Source organism: Monodelphis domestica, chromosome 1 (assembly GCF_027887165.1).
Source record: "Monodelphis domestica isolate mMonDom1 chromosome 1, mMonDom1.pri, whole genome shotgun sequence".
Taxonomy (NCBI): domain Eukaryota; kingdom Metazoa; phylum Chordata; class Mammalia; order Didelphimorphia; family Didelphidae; genus Monodelphis; species Monodelphis domestica.
The window spans coordinates 119568881-119582600 of record NC_077227.1 but is presented as its reverse complement, the minus strand read 5'-3'; the positions used below and the strand labels follow the sequence as shown (position 1 = coordinate 119582600).

Genomic DNA, 13720 nt, shown 5'->3' with positions numbered 1-13720 from the left:
TGTTGACAGATCTGTCAGCCTCAAATCTCTCCCCACCCAATCTATCCATTATTCAGCCACTAAACTGATTTTCCTAAAACACAGGTCTGACCATATCATTCTCCTACTCAATAAACTCCAGTGGCCTCCTATTGCATCCAGGATCAAATACAAAATGCTCTGTTTGGCATTTGGAGCTTCATATAACCAAATGCCTCCTATTTCCCAATGTTCTTACACCTTACTCCTACAAGTACTCTTCTATCCAGTGACACAGACTTTATGGCTGTTCCACAAACAAGACATTCCATCTCAGCTCTGGCGATTATCTCTGATTTTCCCTCATGCATGGAATGTTCTCTCTCCTCTTCTCCACCTACTAACCTCATTTGTTTCCTGTTAAGTCAAAACTAAAATCTCACCTTTTACTGGAAGCCTTTTTTAACTCCGGTTAAAATTCTGGTGATTTCTCTTTGTTATTTATTTCCTATTTTTTACTGAATATAGCTTGCTTTGTATATATTGCTTGTATGTTATCCCTCTCATTGGATTGTGAGCTCCTTGAGGGCACAGCCTCTCTTTTGATTCTTTTTGTAAACTCAGTTATGAATGTCTGAACATAGTAGGTGACTGATAAGACATACTTAGTAACAGTGTCTAGTCCACTGCCAGTTTCATTCCCTTTTTCCCCATATGAGGATATTACATAGAAAAGAATTCTAAGACATTGCTATTTTCAATAGTTTCCACATAGAAAATGCACACAATTTTATTTTCTCTGTTTCTTGAAGTACTTCCTCTCAAAAGCTCTTGATTGTAAATTCGTGTGATAGAATGCAAATAACAAAAATATTTTTTAAATGTCTGAAGTGAGATAGCAGAGACTGTTATTTCTAAAGCTCACTGGGGGAAGGAAAGTATCTATAGAATCAAGAAATGGCTGATCAACAACATTTAATTACAACTTAGTGCTGCAAGTCTTCTAAAGATTTCGAAGCTTTTGAAAATAGTATAGTGTCAGATGGGAAAAGGATCACAGTAAGGTGGGGAAGGCTTCTAAGAATGATTTTTTTTTAAAACCCTTACCTTCTGTCTTGGAATCAATACTGTGTATTGGTCCTAAGGCAGAAGAGTGGTAAGGGTTAGGCAACGGGGGTCAACTGACTTGCCCAGGGTCACAGAGCTAGGAAATGTCCGCGGTCATATTCGAGCCCAGGACCTCCCATCTCTGGGCCTGGCTCTCAATTCACTGAGCCACCTGAGCCACCTAGCTGTCCCCTCTAAGAATGATTTTAAAAAGCCACATTGTCTTCTAAGAGTTTTTTTTTTTAAGACCCCAACTTCTGGTGTGACATTGCTTGCAAATAGAGAGCTTATTCTCTTTAACTTTACCTTTAAAAGGTTGTTTCAACATACTTCATTCCTATTCCCCTTGTTGATCCTGTCTCATTCTCCAACATGATTATTCCAAATGTTTTCCTTAGGCTCCAGTACTCCTCTACTCACAAACAAGTCTTTTTTCTACCTCTATACCTCACTAAGATTACTCCCCTCTGATTCCTCTTCCTCTATTCCATACAGCTTCCCAGAACTGCTGCCCAATTTCTCTTCCTGTCCTCTAGTTACAGAAAAAGAGGTGATACTCTTCCTCATTAAGGCTAAATCTGTACTGCATGCCCTGGTCTAGTTTCCTTCTGTCTCCTCTAGGACTTCACTAACTTAGAAATGGTATGAAGTTTTAACAGCAATTTCTTCCCTTTAAAATCAATTTTATTATTTCTAAGAATGAGGTGTGTCTATAAAGCCATGATTATATTTTTGTTTTAAGCAAGCATAACAGAACTTAAATATCCAAATATATAAAATTAGGCCATTGAGGCTATTATAGTTCAAAACTTTTTTTGGAGTACTTTTCAGAATAGAGCATGCTTTTAGGCCACCAAGAAAATGTTTCAATACCTTGTTTCTTATTCCAAATTATTATATTGTGTTGGCTTACCAACTTTATTCATTGGAATTAGCTCAAACCAACTTCTGGGTGATTCCAGAAATCAAGTCCTCTCTTAAGGATTAAAAGGTGATTCACTATAAAGGACATTCAAAAGAATGTGCTATTGATTCCAAAGTCAATTCCTCAAAGGAAAATTTTCTAAATAAATTTTAAATAATGACATCATCCCTGGAATAAGAACACAACTTCTCAGGTGACTAAAGAGAGTCAACACTCTTGTGGCAGGATTAATAATAGTAATAATAGTTAGCATTTATTTATATAATCCATTTATTTATAAAGCCCTTACTTCCTGATTTTGTATCCTGATTCTGTACATAAGTCAGAAGAATAGCAAAGGTGAGGCAGTCAGGGTTAAGTCTTGCCCAGGGTCACACAGCTAGGAAGTATCTGAGGCAACATTTACACTCAGGTCCTCTTGACTCCAGGCCAGGCATTCTATTCACTGTGCTTTATTCGCCAAGTACGATAGCTAAGGGCTTTATAGATAGTATGACATTTTGATCTTCACAACAACTCTAGAAGGTACATGCTATTATTATCCCCATTTAGTTGAGAAAAATAATGCAAACAGAGGTTAAGTAACTTTCCCAGGGTCACATAGCTAGTAAGTATTAAGTTTGGTTTAAGAAAATCTATCACATGCCTTTTATATAGAACACTCTGGATGCTCAGTTATTAGAAGGAAGCTAATCCTAGCTTGGCAGTGGCCTGGCAGTACCTGTAGAGCTTGTTCACAGTAACCTTTGCTTGGAAATACAGGGATAATTTCTGTTTCACTAAGCCAATGACTGTCTAAGGAAATAGTGCAAGAGGTGCTCAATAAAGAGAAGATGAACTGGCCAGGGGAATCAAGAGATCTGGCTTCAAGTTCCTGTTCCATCACTAGTTCATGGTGCCATCCTGGTTAATTCAGTTCCCTCCCTGGTTAAATGAGGAGTCTGGATCTAGTTGAACTCTTAGGGTATGCGTGATCCCAAATATTTCATGATTTGGGTTCTGGGTACAGAAACTTACACTCTCAATACTGGAAATCAGAAACACCACTTAAAAGTCCTCAAAAATGACTGAATAAAAGAAACCTCATAAAAGGTGTGGTATAAATCACTTTATCAGTAAGCATTTACTAAACAGCTACTATTGATCAGGTAATATCCTGAGAGGAATACAAAGAAAGGCAAAAGACAGTTCCTGTGAGGAGCTTACAGTCTAATGGGGGAAGAAAACACACTTGGTACAAACAAGCTATGAATAGGATAAGTAGAAACTGATCAGCAGAGGAAAGATTCTAGAATTAAGATATTAGGAAAAGCTTTCTGTAGAAAGTGATTTAGCTGGGACTTGAAGGAAGTCAGGGAAGCTGAGAGAAGGAGAGAGAGCATTCCAGGCATGGCGGGTAGTCAGTGAAAATGCCTAGAGGTTGAGAGATACAATGTTTGGTTCCAAGAACAGTGTCACTGCACTGCAGAGTATAAGGGGAGGAGGCATATATGGTGTAAAAAGGCTGGAAGGGTGTGGAGGGAAGACAGGTTAAGAAGAAATGTGAATGCCAAATAGGGTTTTATACTTTCTCCTGGCAAGTGTAGCAAGGGAAGGCAAAAGTAGCAAGAGTATGATTGACAGGCCAAGAACCAATGGGTCAGGATTTTAAGCTGTTGAAAGGAGCAGGTTTCCATCTGTCAGTCTGGAGCTGAAAGTGAAGGCTGAAAAGTAAAGATCTGATCTCCTCTGGAAGCTTGTAAGCAGTCTCTTTGAATACCATCAAACAAAGGTGAGAGGAAATTCTCTACTCCCTCTGGTGGACAGAGTGGAAACTTAGAGGAATCTCTCTTTCTTGGGACATCTGAGGATTCAGCTGGACCTGACTCACCAAGGACTCTGTGTGTGAGAAATCTGGTTCCCTGTTGGACTTACCTTTAGGAAACTTAGGTATTTAGTTTAGGGTTGTTAGATAGTGGGTTTAATAACTGGGATAAGTCAGGTGCAACCCCTTCCCCTTATCCTCCCTTACTTTTCCCTTCTTTGTTAATAAATTCATTTTATTTATATGTGATTCTTCCCTTGTGTACAACCTTCATTCTTCCTTTCCTAAAAATCAAAATAACACAAGTGACTGATTGTTACTGGAGTTTAGAACAGGGGATGACACCATCAGATGGACACCTTAGGAAAATCATTTTGGACACTGAGTGGAGGACAGACTGGCGAGGGGGTGAAGACTTATGGAAGGGAGAATAACAAGCAGCCCATTTCACCAGGTTAGGAATGCACCAGAATGGTAGCAGAATCAGGAGAGAAGGGGGGAGCATTGGGGAGATTTGTAAAGGTGAAATAAGCAGACCTTAGCAACAGACTGGATATATGGGGGTTATGGGGTAAGAGATAGTGAAGAGTCCAAGATGGCACCTATGTTAACAGTCTAGGGGACTATCAAGATGGTGGTATCCTCAGCAGAAAAAGGGAAGTTTGGAAGTGAAGAGGGTTTGGGGGGAAAATATTCTGAGTTCAATTTTGGATATGTTGAGCTTAAGATGTCTGTATCTAGTTCAAGACATCTAATAGAGATACAATACTGGAGTACTGAATAAGTAGATTTGAGATTGAATTATCGGCAGAGATGATAATTCAATCTATGAGAGCTGATGAGATCACCAACTGAAACAGTCTAGAGGAAGAGGAGGAGAAGAGTGCCCAGGGCAGATGCTGAAGCCACTTAAATTGCACCCACCTGTATTCTGTATTTATTCCTCTTGTATTTGTTCTGTGTATACTTGTATATGATATGTTCCTATCATCTCGCTTAGTAGGATGTAAGCTCATTGTAGGCAAGGACAATTTCTTTCTTTATATTCGTATGCTTAGAGCATAATGCCTGCATGTAGTAACAATAAATGCCTGTTGACTGAACGGTGGTATGCTTCATTCTGAAAATGGGATGAGGAGAAGAGGAGAAACTGAATAGACAATTGCAAGCTTAGCCATTATTCAACTGCATAATTGTGCGTTAGACTTAACTTTCTACTCTGCTGCTGCTGAACAGGGTGATAGGAATTCTGCAATCCAGTTATCTACACTCTAGCTCTTTACTTTCACTCACTTCACATATACAATACATATTTATGCTACCTAAATTTAAGGAAGTAAGGACCTCTGTTCAATTTTCTCTCTTTTTCCTTTAGGAGAGTAGCTGTTCCAAGTCTTTTCTTCTCTTCTCAAGCCTACCATAGCACTGTCCCTATACCTTTTCAGGGATATGGATTATCCCTGTAGTAAATCAGAGTTAGACCCATACTCCACACTATATATATATATAGCAAGATAAGTTCCAAAGACACCAGCAACTTAGGTATAAAAGATCATATCATAAACAAATTAGAGGAATATGGGGGAAATTACCTATTAGATAATTAGATATGAGAAAAGCTCATGACTAACAAGCGAAAAAGATCACAGAAATTAGATAACTTTCATTAGAAAAAGATTTTTTTTTAATTCTTCACAAATAAATCCAGATTGAAAGGGAAATAATTACCTGGGGGGTGGGAAGATAATCTTTGCTACAAGTTTCTATGAGAAAGACCTCATTTCCAAGATATTTAAGGAAGTCATTCAAAAAGTCATTCCCTAATTGATAAATAGTCTCAAGTGTGAACAGGACTTCTCAAAGGAAGAAATCTAAGCTACTAGAGGCATATGAAAAAAAAATGCTTAAATTACTTAAAATGTAGAAGGACAAGTAAAAGTAATTCTGAGATTCCAGCTCATATCTGATTGGTAAAAATGACTCAAAAGAGAGTGATAAGATGTTGAAGGGATGGTGGGGAAATAATAAGCACATTGATGAACCTTTGGTGAGACCATGAATGGGTATGACCACTCTAGAAAGCAATTTGGAATTATATAGGAAAAGTTGCTAAACAATACATGACCTTTGACCTAGCTGTGCCATTGCTAACCAATATTCAAAGTAATAAAAGAACTATGAAAGACTTTATATGTACAAAAATATTTACAGCAGTTATTTTTGTGGTGACAAAAAACTGAAAATTAAAGAGATGCTTATCAATTGAAGAATGGCTAAATTGTGGTATATGAACGTGATGGAGTATTGCTGTACTGTAAGAAATTAGCAAATAAATGATTTAATGAAAGAGAAATAGACTTATATAAATTGATGCAGAATGAAGTAGAACCAGAACAATTTATGTTTTCATCTGTAAAAATGAAAACCTTTGAAAGCTCTAAGAATTATGGCAATGCAATGGCCATTCATGATTCCAGAGACTGATGATGAAATATACAATCTACCTTCTGTCAGAGGTGAGAGATTTACAGCACAGAAGGGGATTATAGATATTTTTGTATACAGCTAATGAATTTGTTTTGCTTGACTATACATGTTTGTTATATTCTCTCTCTCTCCACCCTTCTCTTTTCCATCCCATCCTGTCTTCTCCAGCAGATTGTCTCCACTATTATCATCCCTCTAACCTTCAGATTCTTCTTTCTTGCTGTCTAAAAACACACCTATATCTTATCTATTTTTAAAAATCTCTCAATAGATTCACCATCCAGGTATCATCTTATATCTTTTCTCAATTTTTTAGTTAAATAGCTTAAAAAAAGTATCCTACTAGGTGTTCTACTCCTTGTACTCTCTTAAAAAATAAAAACCAACAACAACCAAAAACAAAAAATTATGTAATGTTTTTTGACTCCATCACTCAACTGATATTGCTCCCTCAAAATTTGCCAATGGCCTCTTAATTGCTCAATCTAATGGCCTTTACTCAATCTTCAATCTTCTTAGGCTCTATGCAGTATTTGACAATTTAGTTACTCAAATATTAACATGTCATCTCTTGTCTCAATGTCTTTGTACTGTCTCTCTACATCCCCTCACCTTCAATCTTGGAATGCAATCCTTCCAGTTCCTGGTTTCCTTCAAGATTCAACTCAATCAACTCCTTTTGCATGAAGCTTTTCCTGATTCCCCCAATATTACCTTGTGTTGTAGACCAGAACTGGTCTGGTCTGGAGGTTCAAATTAGAAAATGAGACTGACACTGATATATTCTTAGATTTTAGGGGTTCTTTTGATTTGGATGGGAGAAAAATTATAACTTCATTTTCATTAACTTCTAAATGAAATCTAGCATTTACTTTTATGCATTTAAAATTATTCTGAGAAGAGGACCATGGCCTTAACTAGACTACCATGACATGCACAAAAAAGGTTAGCAATCCTAGATTTAGCAATAACAAAAGGTTTACTTAATCATAGTAAAAAAGGATATTAAGCAAAGACAAAGCAATAATTTATTTGGGCACAGCTTCCCTGATTCTCCACTTGCCATAATGCTGCACTGGTAAGAAGCATGTGGAGACTGAGAGAGCAGCTCATAATTCCTGATGTGTTGTGTTTGTATTTAGGCCATCAGGAAACTATGTCAATATTTCTAGCTTTATTTTCCTGGGCCAATTAAATCTCAAGGTATGACTATTTGGGAAAGCAGTTTGGAATTATACAGAAAAATTTGCTAAAAATTATGTGACCTTTGACCCAAGTGTACCATTGCTAACTTTTACTCAAAGAAATAGGAAAAGACCTTAATATATACAAAAATATTCACAGGAGCTATTTTGGTGGGAGCAAAAAACTGGAAACTGGGATGCCAATCACTCAAGGAATGGCTAAATAAATTGTGATATGTGAATGTGATTAGAAAATAAATGATTTAATGAAAGAGAAATAGGCTTGTATAAATTGATGCAGTTTTAATATTTTGTAAGGAAAAAAATCAAACTATCTGGAGGGAAGAGTCACAGGAAAAGCTAGCTCAGTCTAGGTGGCTGAGAACTAAGATCCTTGGCTCTTATTACACCCTATATATGCTTTATATGTCTTATTGGTACTTTCTTATATGCTTTGAACATGCCTACAGAGGCCCATGTTGTCTCCTCCACCAGAATATAAATTCCTTAAGGGCAGTGGCTAATTCACTTTTTGTCTCTTTTCCAAGCACCTAACCCAATGCTTGCCAAATGGCAAGGGAGTTAATATAAAGTTTGTTTGATTAAACTTCCCATTTTTCAATTTCCTCACCTGTAAAATGAAGGGAATAAGACTAGAGTTCTATGATTTATAAGATACTTTTCCAGATTATGTTTGTGGTTATATAAAAGTAGAATGAAGACACTCAAAATTTCAGCATGCTTTCTGTTCTTTGATTTGAAGTATTATGATTATCAGAACATCAGTTATGTTTGAATTTAAACAGAGCTGTAGGAGATTATTTTTCAGCTGATGAAGAATAAGATATTGTGATTAGTACAAAATTACTATTAACTGCATGCAGATCAACAATTTTCAAAAAATTGAAATTTTAATTGAAAGTTTAACCATCTTTCAGAAGGCATTTTAGAATCTCAGTATCTTGGTTACTATCCAAAACATCAGTTATCATTATATAAACTGTAGTTATAATAGATGTATCTATTATTGGTTAAAAGAAAATCCTCAATAGGGTTTCTTCTCTTGTTAGAGTGCTAAATATACTCAAAAGGGGGAGAAAAGGTTGTTTGGATTCTTCTCCATTAAGACACCCCTAGAAACACTGCAGAATAAGGGGAAATATAGGATCTGGAGTCAGTGGTCCTGGGTGAGTATCCCTATTTTGCCATTTATCATCCGTGTGACTTTGAACAAATTATTTAACAACTCTGGACCTCAAATTTCCTCACCAGTAAAATTAGGAGTTTAGATTGAGTGATTCCTAAGGTCCCTTTTAGCTCTAAATCTTGTGATTTTATGATTCACCTTAGTAAAATTTACTTGAAAAATGAATAGTCCCACTAAAGTACATAAACTATAAAGAGATTAAAGGCAGAAGGAAAAGGTCCCATATATACCACAATAATTATAGCAACACTTTTTGTAGTAACATGAAACTGGAAAGTGAGTGGACATTGTCTGGGAAATGGCTGAACAAATGTTCACAAATATGTGAATGCAATGAAAGATTTTAAATCTTAAGAAATACTATACAGGAAGAATACAGAGTAACCTATTAGGAAGACTGACAGGAATTGATACAAAGGGAAGAAGACAGAATGAAGACAATAATATGTAAGATCCCCAATAATGTAAATAAAATATTAAAAGATGAAGAATTCAGATCAATATAATGACCAATCTTTATATACTGATTAAGTATATTTTTCTCCTTTTGATGGAGAGACAGTAGGCTATAGTTATGGAGTGCTATACACTGACAGATAAGGTTAATATGCCAGTGTATTTTTCCTTAAGGTTTCTTTTTGTTACAAAGGAGGCTAGATGTGTGCATATGGAGATTTGGGAAAGAAGAATGGCGAAGTATTAGTGAGAATGAAGGAAAAAAATTAGTAAATTTTTTTTGGTTGGTTTTTCAAACCTTCTTAAAATATAATACTTCAGAGATCAGTGATTCTCAACTTTTGTGGTCTCTGGAACCCTTCAGTTGGGTAAAAGATGCTTACTCATTATTGTTAAAGGATAAATGGATCTGTGCTCTTAATGTCATTTTAGGGAATGCCTGGAAAAGAAAACTGTTTTTACTAATTTATGTCAGCACTTCCTCAGCAACTCAGTCCTGGAAGTGCCTTAGAGAACTGAGTGGTTAAGAGTTCCATAACCAGTTCATGTCAGAATCAGGATTTGAACCCAAGTCTTTCTAGCTTTGGGAACAACTACCTACCTATTATACCACCCATCCTTTCATCTGCTACTGTGAATAATGAAAAACTTCATCTGAATCAACAGGAGGAATGAAGCTACCATATAACTTTAATCCTCAATCATGCAGAGCAAGTTTTATTTAAATAACATGAGTAAATTATTTACATATGGGCCATGCGGGAAATATCTCAGTCATCACAAAGTACTGTTCTTTGTGACTAATATTGTTTAGATAAGACAAAAGGTTCTGACCATCCACAATAAATAAAGCAATCTTAAAAAGTTACAATGAAGCTGTATGCAGTTATTGGTGTAACCAGAAAATGATACCAAAAACATTTCCACGTGTCTTGATTGTTTTATGAAGAAAATTCTAAGCCTCCCACAACTGACTTTCTCTTTAATCTGGAGGCTCTGACTTTAGCCTACAGAGGAATGATACAAGAAACATTTTATCTTTTTTATATGTTTCATAGGACATTTTATTCAGCCAAAAGAAAATGGTATCATAATCCTGCAGGCAGTCTCAGATGTAACTTAATAATGGGGAGGATCAACTTGAGATATTTCAATACCGGCAGAGTATACCTACTCCAATTTTCTATAAAATTTGGATTTGTCTCTTTTGGTTTATCTTTACAGTCTGCTTTTTGTAACCAGCAAGAAATACAATGCTACCATGAGTTGCTTTATTTGATAATAGTGAACATTTATCTTTTAAAAAAATTCATTTTGGAAACAAGTATAATCCAGAATTATAAATGGATGGAATAAGAAAATACAATGGTCAATTTATTGTCCATTTTATTACATTTTTAAAAGTTAAACCAAATTCTCACTCTCTCATAAACTGTATGGTTCTACCTCAATCTCCACACACCTCCTCTCAGAAGCCCTGAGATGGGAGTAAACAATCTACAGAGAGCATTAGTTATAAAATATATAAACTCTGGGATGCATTCAATGACTTGCTTTGCTAACTGTCCACTAATATGAAAGGAGCCTGGGGAGGGGAGTGAGAGATGCCACTGTAGTTAAATATCCATATACTAGCTTTTCACCCACCCTCTCTTTGGAGCTCCTGCTTTTTTCTTTCTCAGTTTTTTGCCTGGTTGCCCTCCCTACTGGCCAGGCTATTTTTAGCTGGGGGACTCTTGGTGAAGAAGAGATAAACCACATCTCTTGTCCATCTGCTTGAGCCCATGTTCCTCTGTTTCTTGCTGCTGCCTCTGGCATTGCAGATTCTGATACTGCCTGCTCCTACTCCTAATCTCTGGCCCTAGCCCAGCCCCAGCCCCAGCCCCAGTCTTGTTGGATTGCTGGTTACTGCAGCTGTGTCTTCAGAATCACAAACTAGCTGGTAAAAACTGGGGTGTCTTTTCTTTAGGCAATGATTAGCCTCCTAACTCCCTCTCCACGTGGCTAGGGAAACTAGCAAATTACCATGGGGGAAAGGGAAGAAGGAAGTTACTCTTCAAAACAGGAAGTAAATTACAAGCATGGCTCATTCTATGAAAAAGCAATGCATTACCTATTTCAAACAGCTTTCAGCTTTTGTATGTTTTTTCATGAGTGCGCTAATCCTTTCACTTATCTTGCCTAATATTCAGGGAAGAAAACTCATCTTCCTACAACCCTTTGCCACTTGGGTCTGCCCAGTCTCTAAGATTCATCCAATTTGAGATTCCTCAAACCCAGGTTCTCCCTCGCTATGGGAAATACCACAGTTCTGACAAAAGGAATCTGGATGGATAGAGAAAGGAACTTTAAGGAGACTGGAGGTGGAAATTTTAAGCCCCTTCAGACTCCATGTTTTTAATTTAAGTCGCTGTATCTTATTGTATTTTGCTGATTGTCTGCTTTAAGATTTAATTTTGTTGTTTTAAGTTCATATACTAATGTATTCAATACTATTCTGTTACACTGAATCATTTTAATCTACCATGTTTTAACTATTAGATATATTCTGTTATTTTTCCCCTATAAATATATTGAACAATATATATTATAAAAGCCCATAAACAGCAATTTTTCCATTTGTTAATTGTCATATAGATGATGAATGGACTCAACTTGCTTTGAAAAATTTAATGAGCTAAATATCATAAATTGATTTTAAGGGGTCTTTAGACATGATCTTTAATTTTTTTTTCAACAACTCTGATCGATCATTTTGCCTGCCTCTGAGTTATTTGTAACAAGAGATAAAGAGTCCATTTTTGTAGCTGAACTGAAGCACTATTATAATCCCCACCTCCCACATTTGTAAAAAATGTGAATGAATGGGAAATAACAGTCTCATACCAAAGGAGCTGGGAAGTTGATCCCAGGACATGGTACCCCTGGATGGCTCCCAAGAGGGAGCATCTCTCATTTGTAACTTGTCTGCTTATTTTACCCTTTCACAAGAATGATCTAGATTCTTGGTGACATTTTTTTAGATCCAACATCAACAATAGAGAGGATTGGTTTCTTCTCGACTCCTCTGCCACATTTTTGTAATGATGGCAGAGTAATAGATTTTTAAATATATCTCAACCAAGGTTGAAACATTACTACACCTGAAAAACTTGTGACAAGTTCCCATTAGTTTTAAATGTCACACAGCAGACTCATGTGAATCCTAATGATATTGGGTTTGTTTGCGATTATCATTTAAGTGGGCTATTTTGGGTGGATTTTGATAACTTTATGGATGTACATTACTTGTAACACTGTTCTTTAGAAAAAACTGTTAGTGGATCATGGGCAAGTTTGAAAAGGAAATGGATCTCATTTTTGGTGAGAAACCTATGTATTTTACCTTTCTCTTGCTGACAGTGTGTCAATGATTATAAGCTATAGATTTTTAATCTTTAAAACTCTTTTATTATTGTTTTTACTTGCATGTGCAATATACTATTTCAGTTTTATTTTTTCTCTCCTTTTTGTATTTGAAGCTCATGTCACCAGTACTGAGATTTTCTTTAACTTTTTTTATTTTGCAGCAATATAAGTTAAAATATATATATTTGCTATAATATTAATACATGCCCCCAAATTTTTAGACTATAAAAATGATGCCATTGTTCTTTAAAAAAAATTATGGGGCTTCCTGGTAAACATGGTGGCAGTCTAGACACAGAGTGCTTCCTCTCCTCAGCACCTACCGATATAGACTACCTTAAAAGACCAAAAAACCCAAATTCATATGAACAAAGGGACTCTACAGTAGGGCTCAGTAATGAAGGCACGTGGAATTTGGGCACTGCCACACTATAAGGGGGTGAAAAAGCTCCCACAAAAACGTGAGCTGATCTACCCTCCCCCACCCCACCTATGGAGCCAGAGTCAGAGTCAGCGCACGCCAGAATCAGTGAGTGAGCAAAGGGCACCTCTAGAGTGAGTGAAGGGCACATTTAGGTCCTTGGCAGCTGACTAAGACCATCAGAGACCTGCCCCTGAGAGCAGTTATATTTGAAACCCCAGCAGGCTTAAGAGTGCAGACCGTGGGTGCTCGCGGGAAGATAGCACAGAGAAGGGCAGCAAACAGCAGAAGCTGCATAGATTCGAGAGCTTGCCTTAGGGAAAATCATTGCTCCTTAACTCCATACACAGAGAGCCTGCCCATCTCACTTAGATTTCTGACTAAAAAGGCAAGGAAAAACCTCCACAGTGATGGCAAATAGTGCCCAGGAACAACAACCTTTCTCCAGCAAGAAAAACAGGAAGAAGGGACTGACCCAGGAAAATTTTTACAGAGGAAAAACCTAGGCTACAGAGAAAATAGAAGAGGAAATTAAAATAAATGCACCAAAACCTTCCCCCCAAACTAGAAATTGCCCATAAGCTCTTGAAGAATTTAAATTGAAGCTTATTAAAAAGATGGAAGCCTTCTGGCAAGAAAAGTGGGAAATAGTTCAATGAGAAAATAACAGTTTAAAGGACAAGAAGTCCCAATTGGAGAAACAGCTGGAAGCCACAAAAAGCAGGAAAGACCAAACTGAAAAGGAAATTCAAAAGATTATAGC

At 36.7% G+C, this 13720-nt stretch overlaps 1 protein-coding gene across 2 annotated transcripts in view; it reads right to left on the bottom strand.

Moving 5' to 3' along the window:
- EFL1 (elongation factor like GTPase 1) overlaps positions 1–13720 on the bottom strand; it is a 278731-nt gene that overhangs the window by 20959 nt on the left and 244052 nt on the right. The window contains exon 20 of one of the 2 annotated variants that reach the window (XR_460442.3): positions 4719–4914. The exons of the other annotated variant lie outside the window; for it this stretch is intronic. The gene's annotated coding sequence lies outside the window, so the exon portion shown is untranslated. The remainder of the gene's footprint in view (positions 1–4718; positions 4915–13720) is intronic. 2 annotated transcript variants of the gene reach the window in all.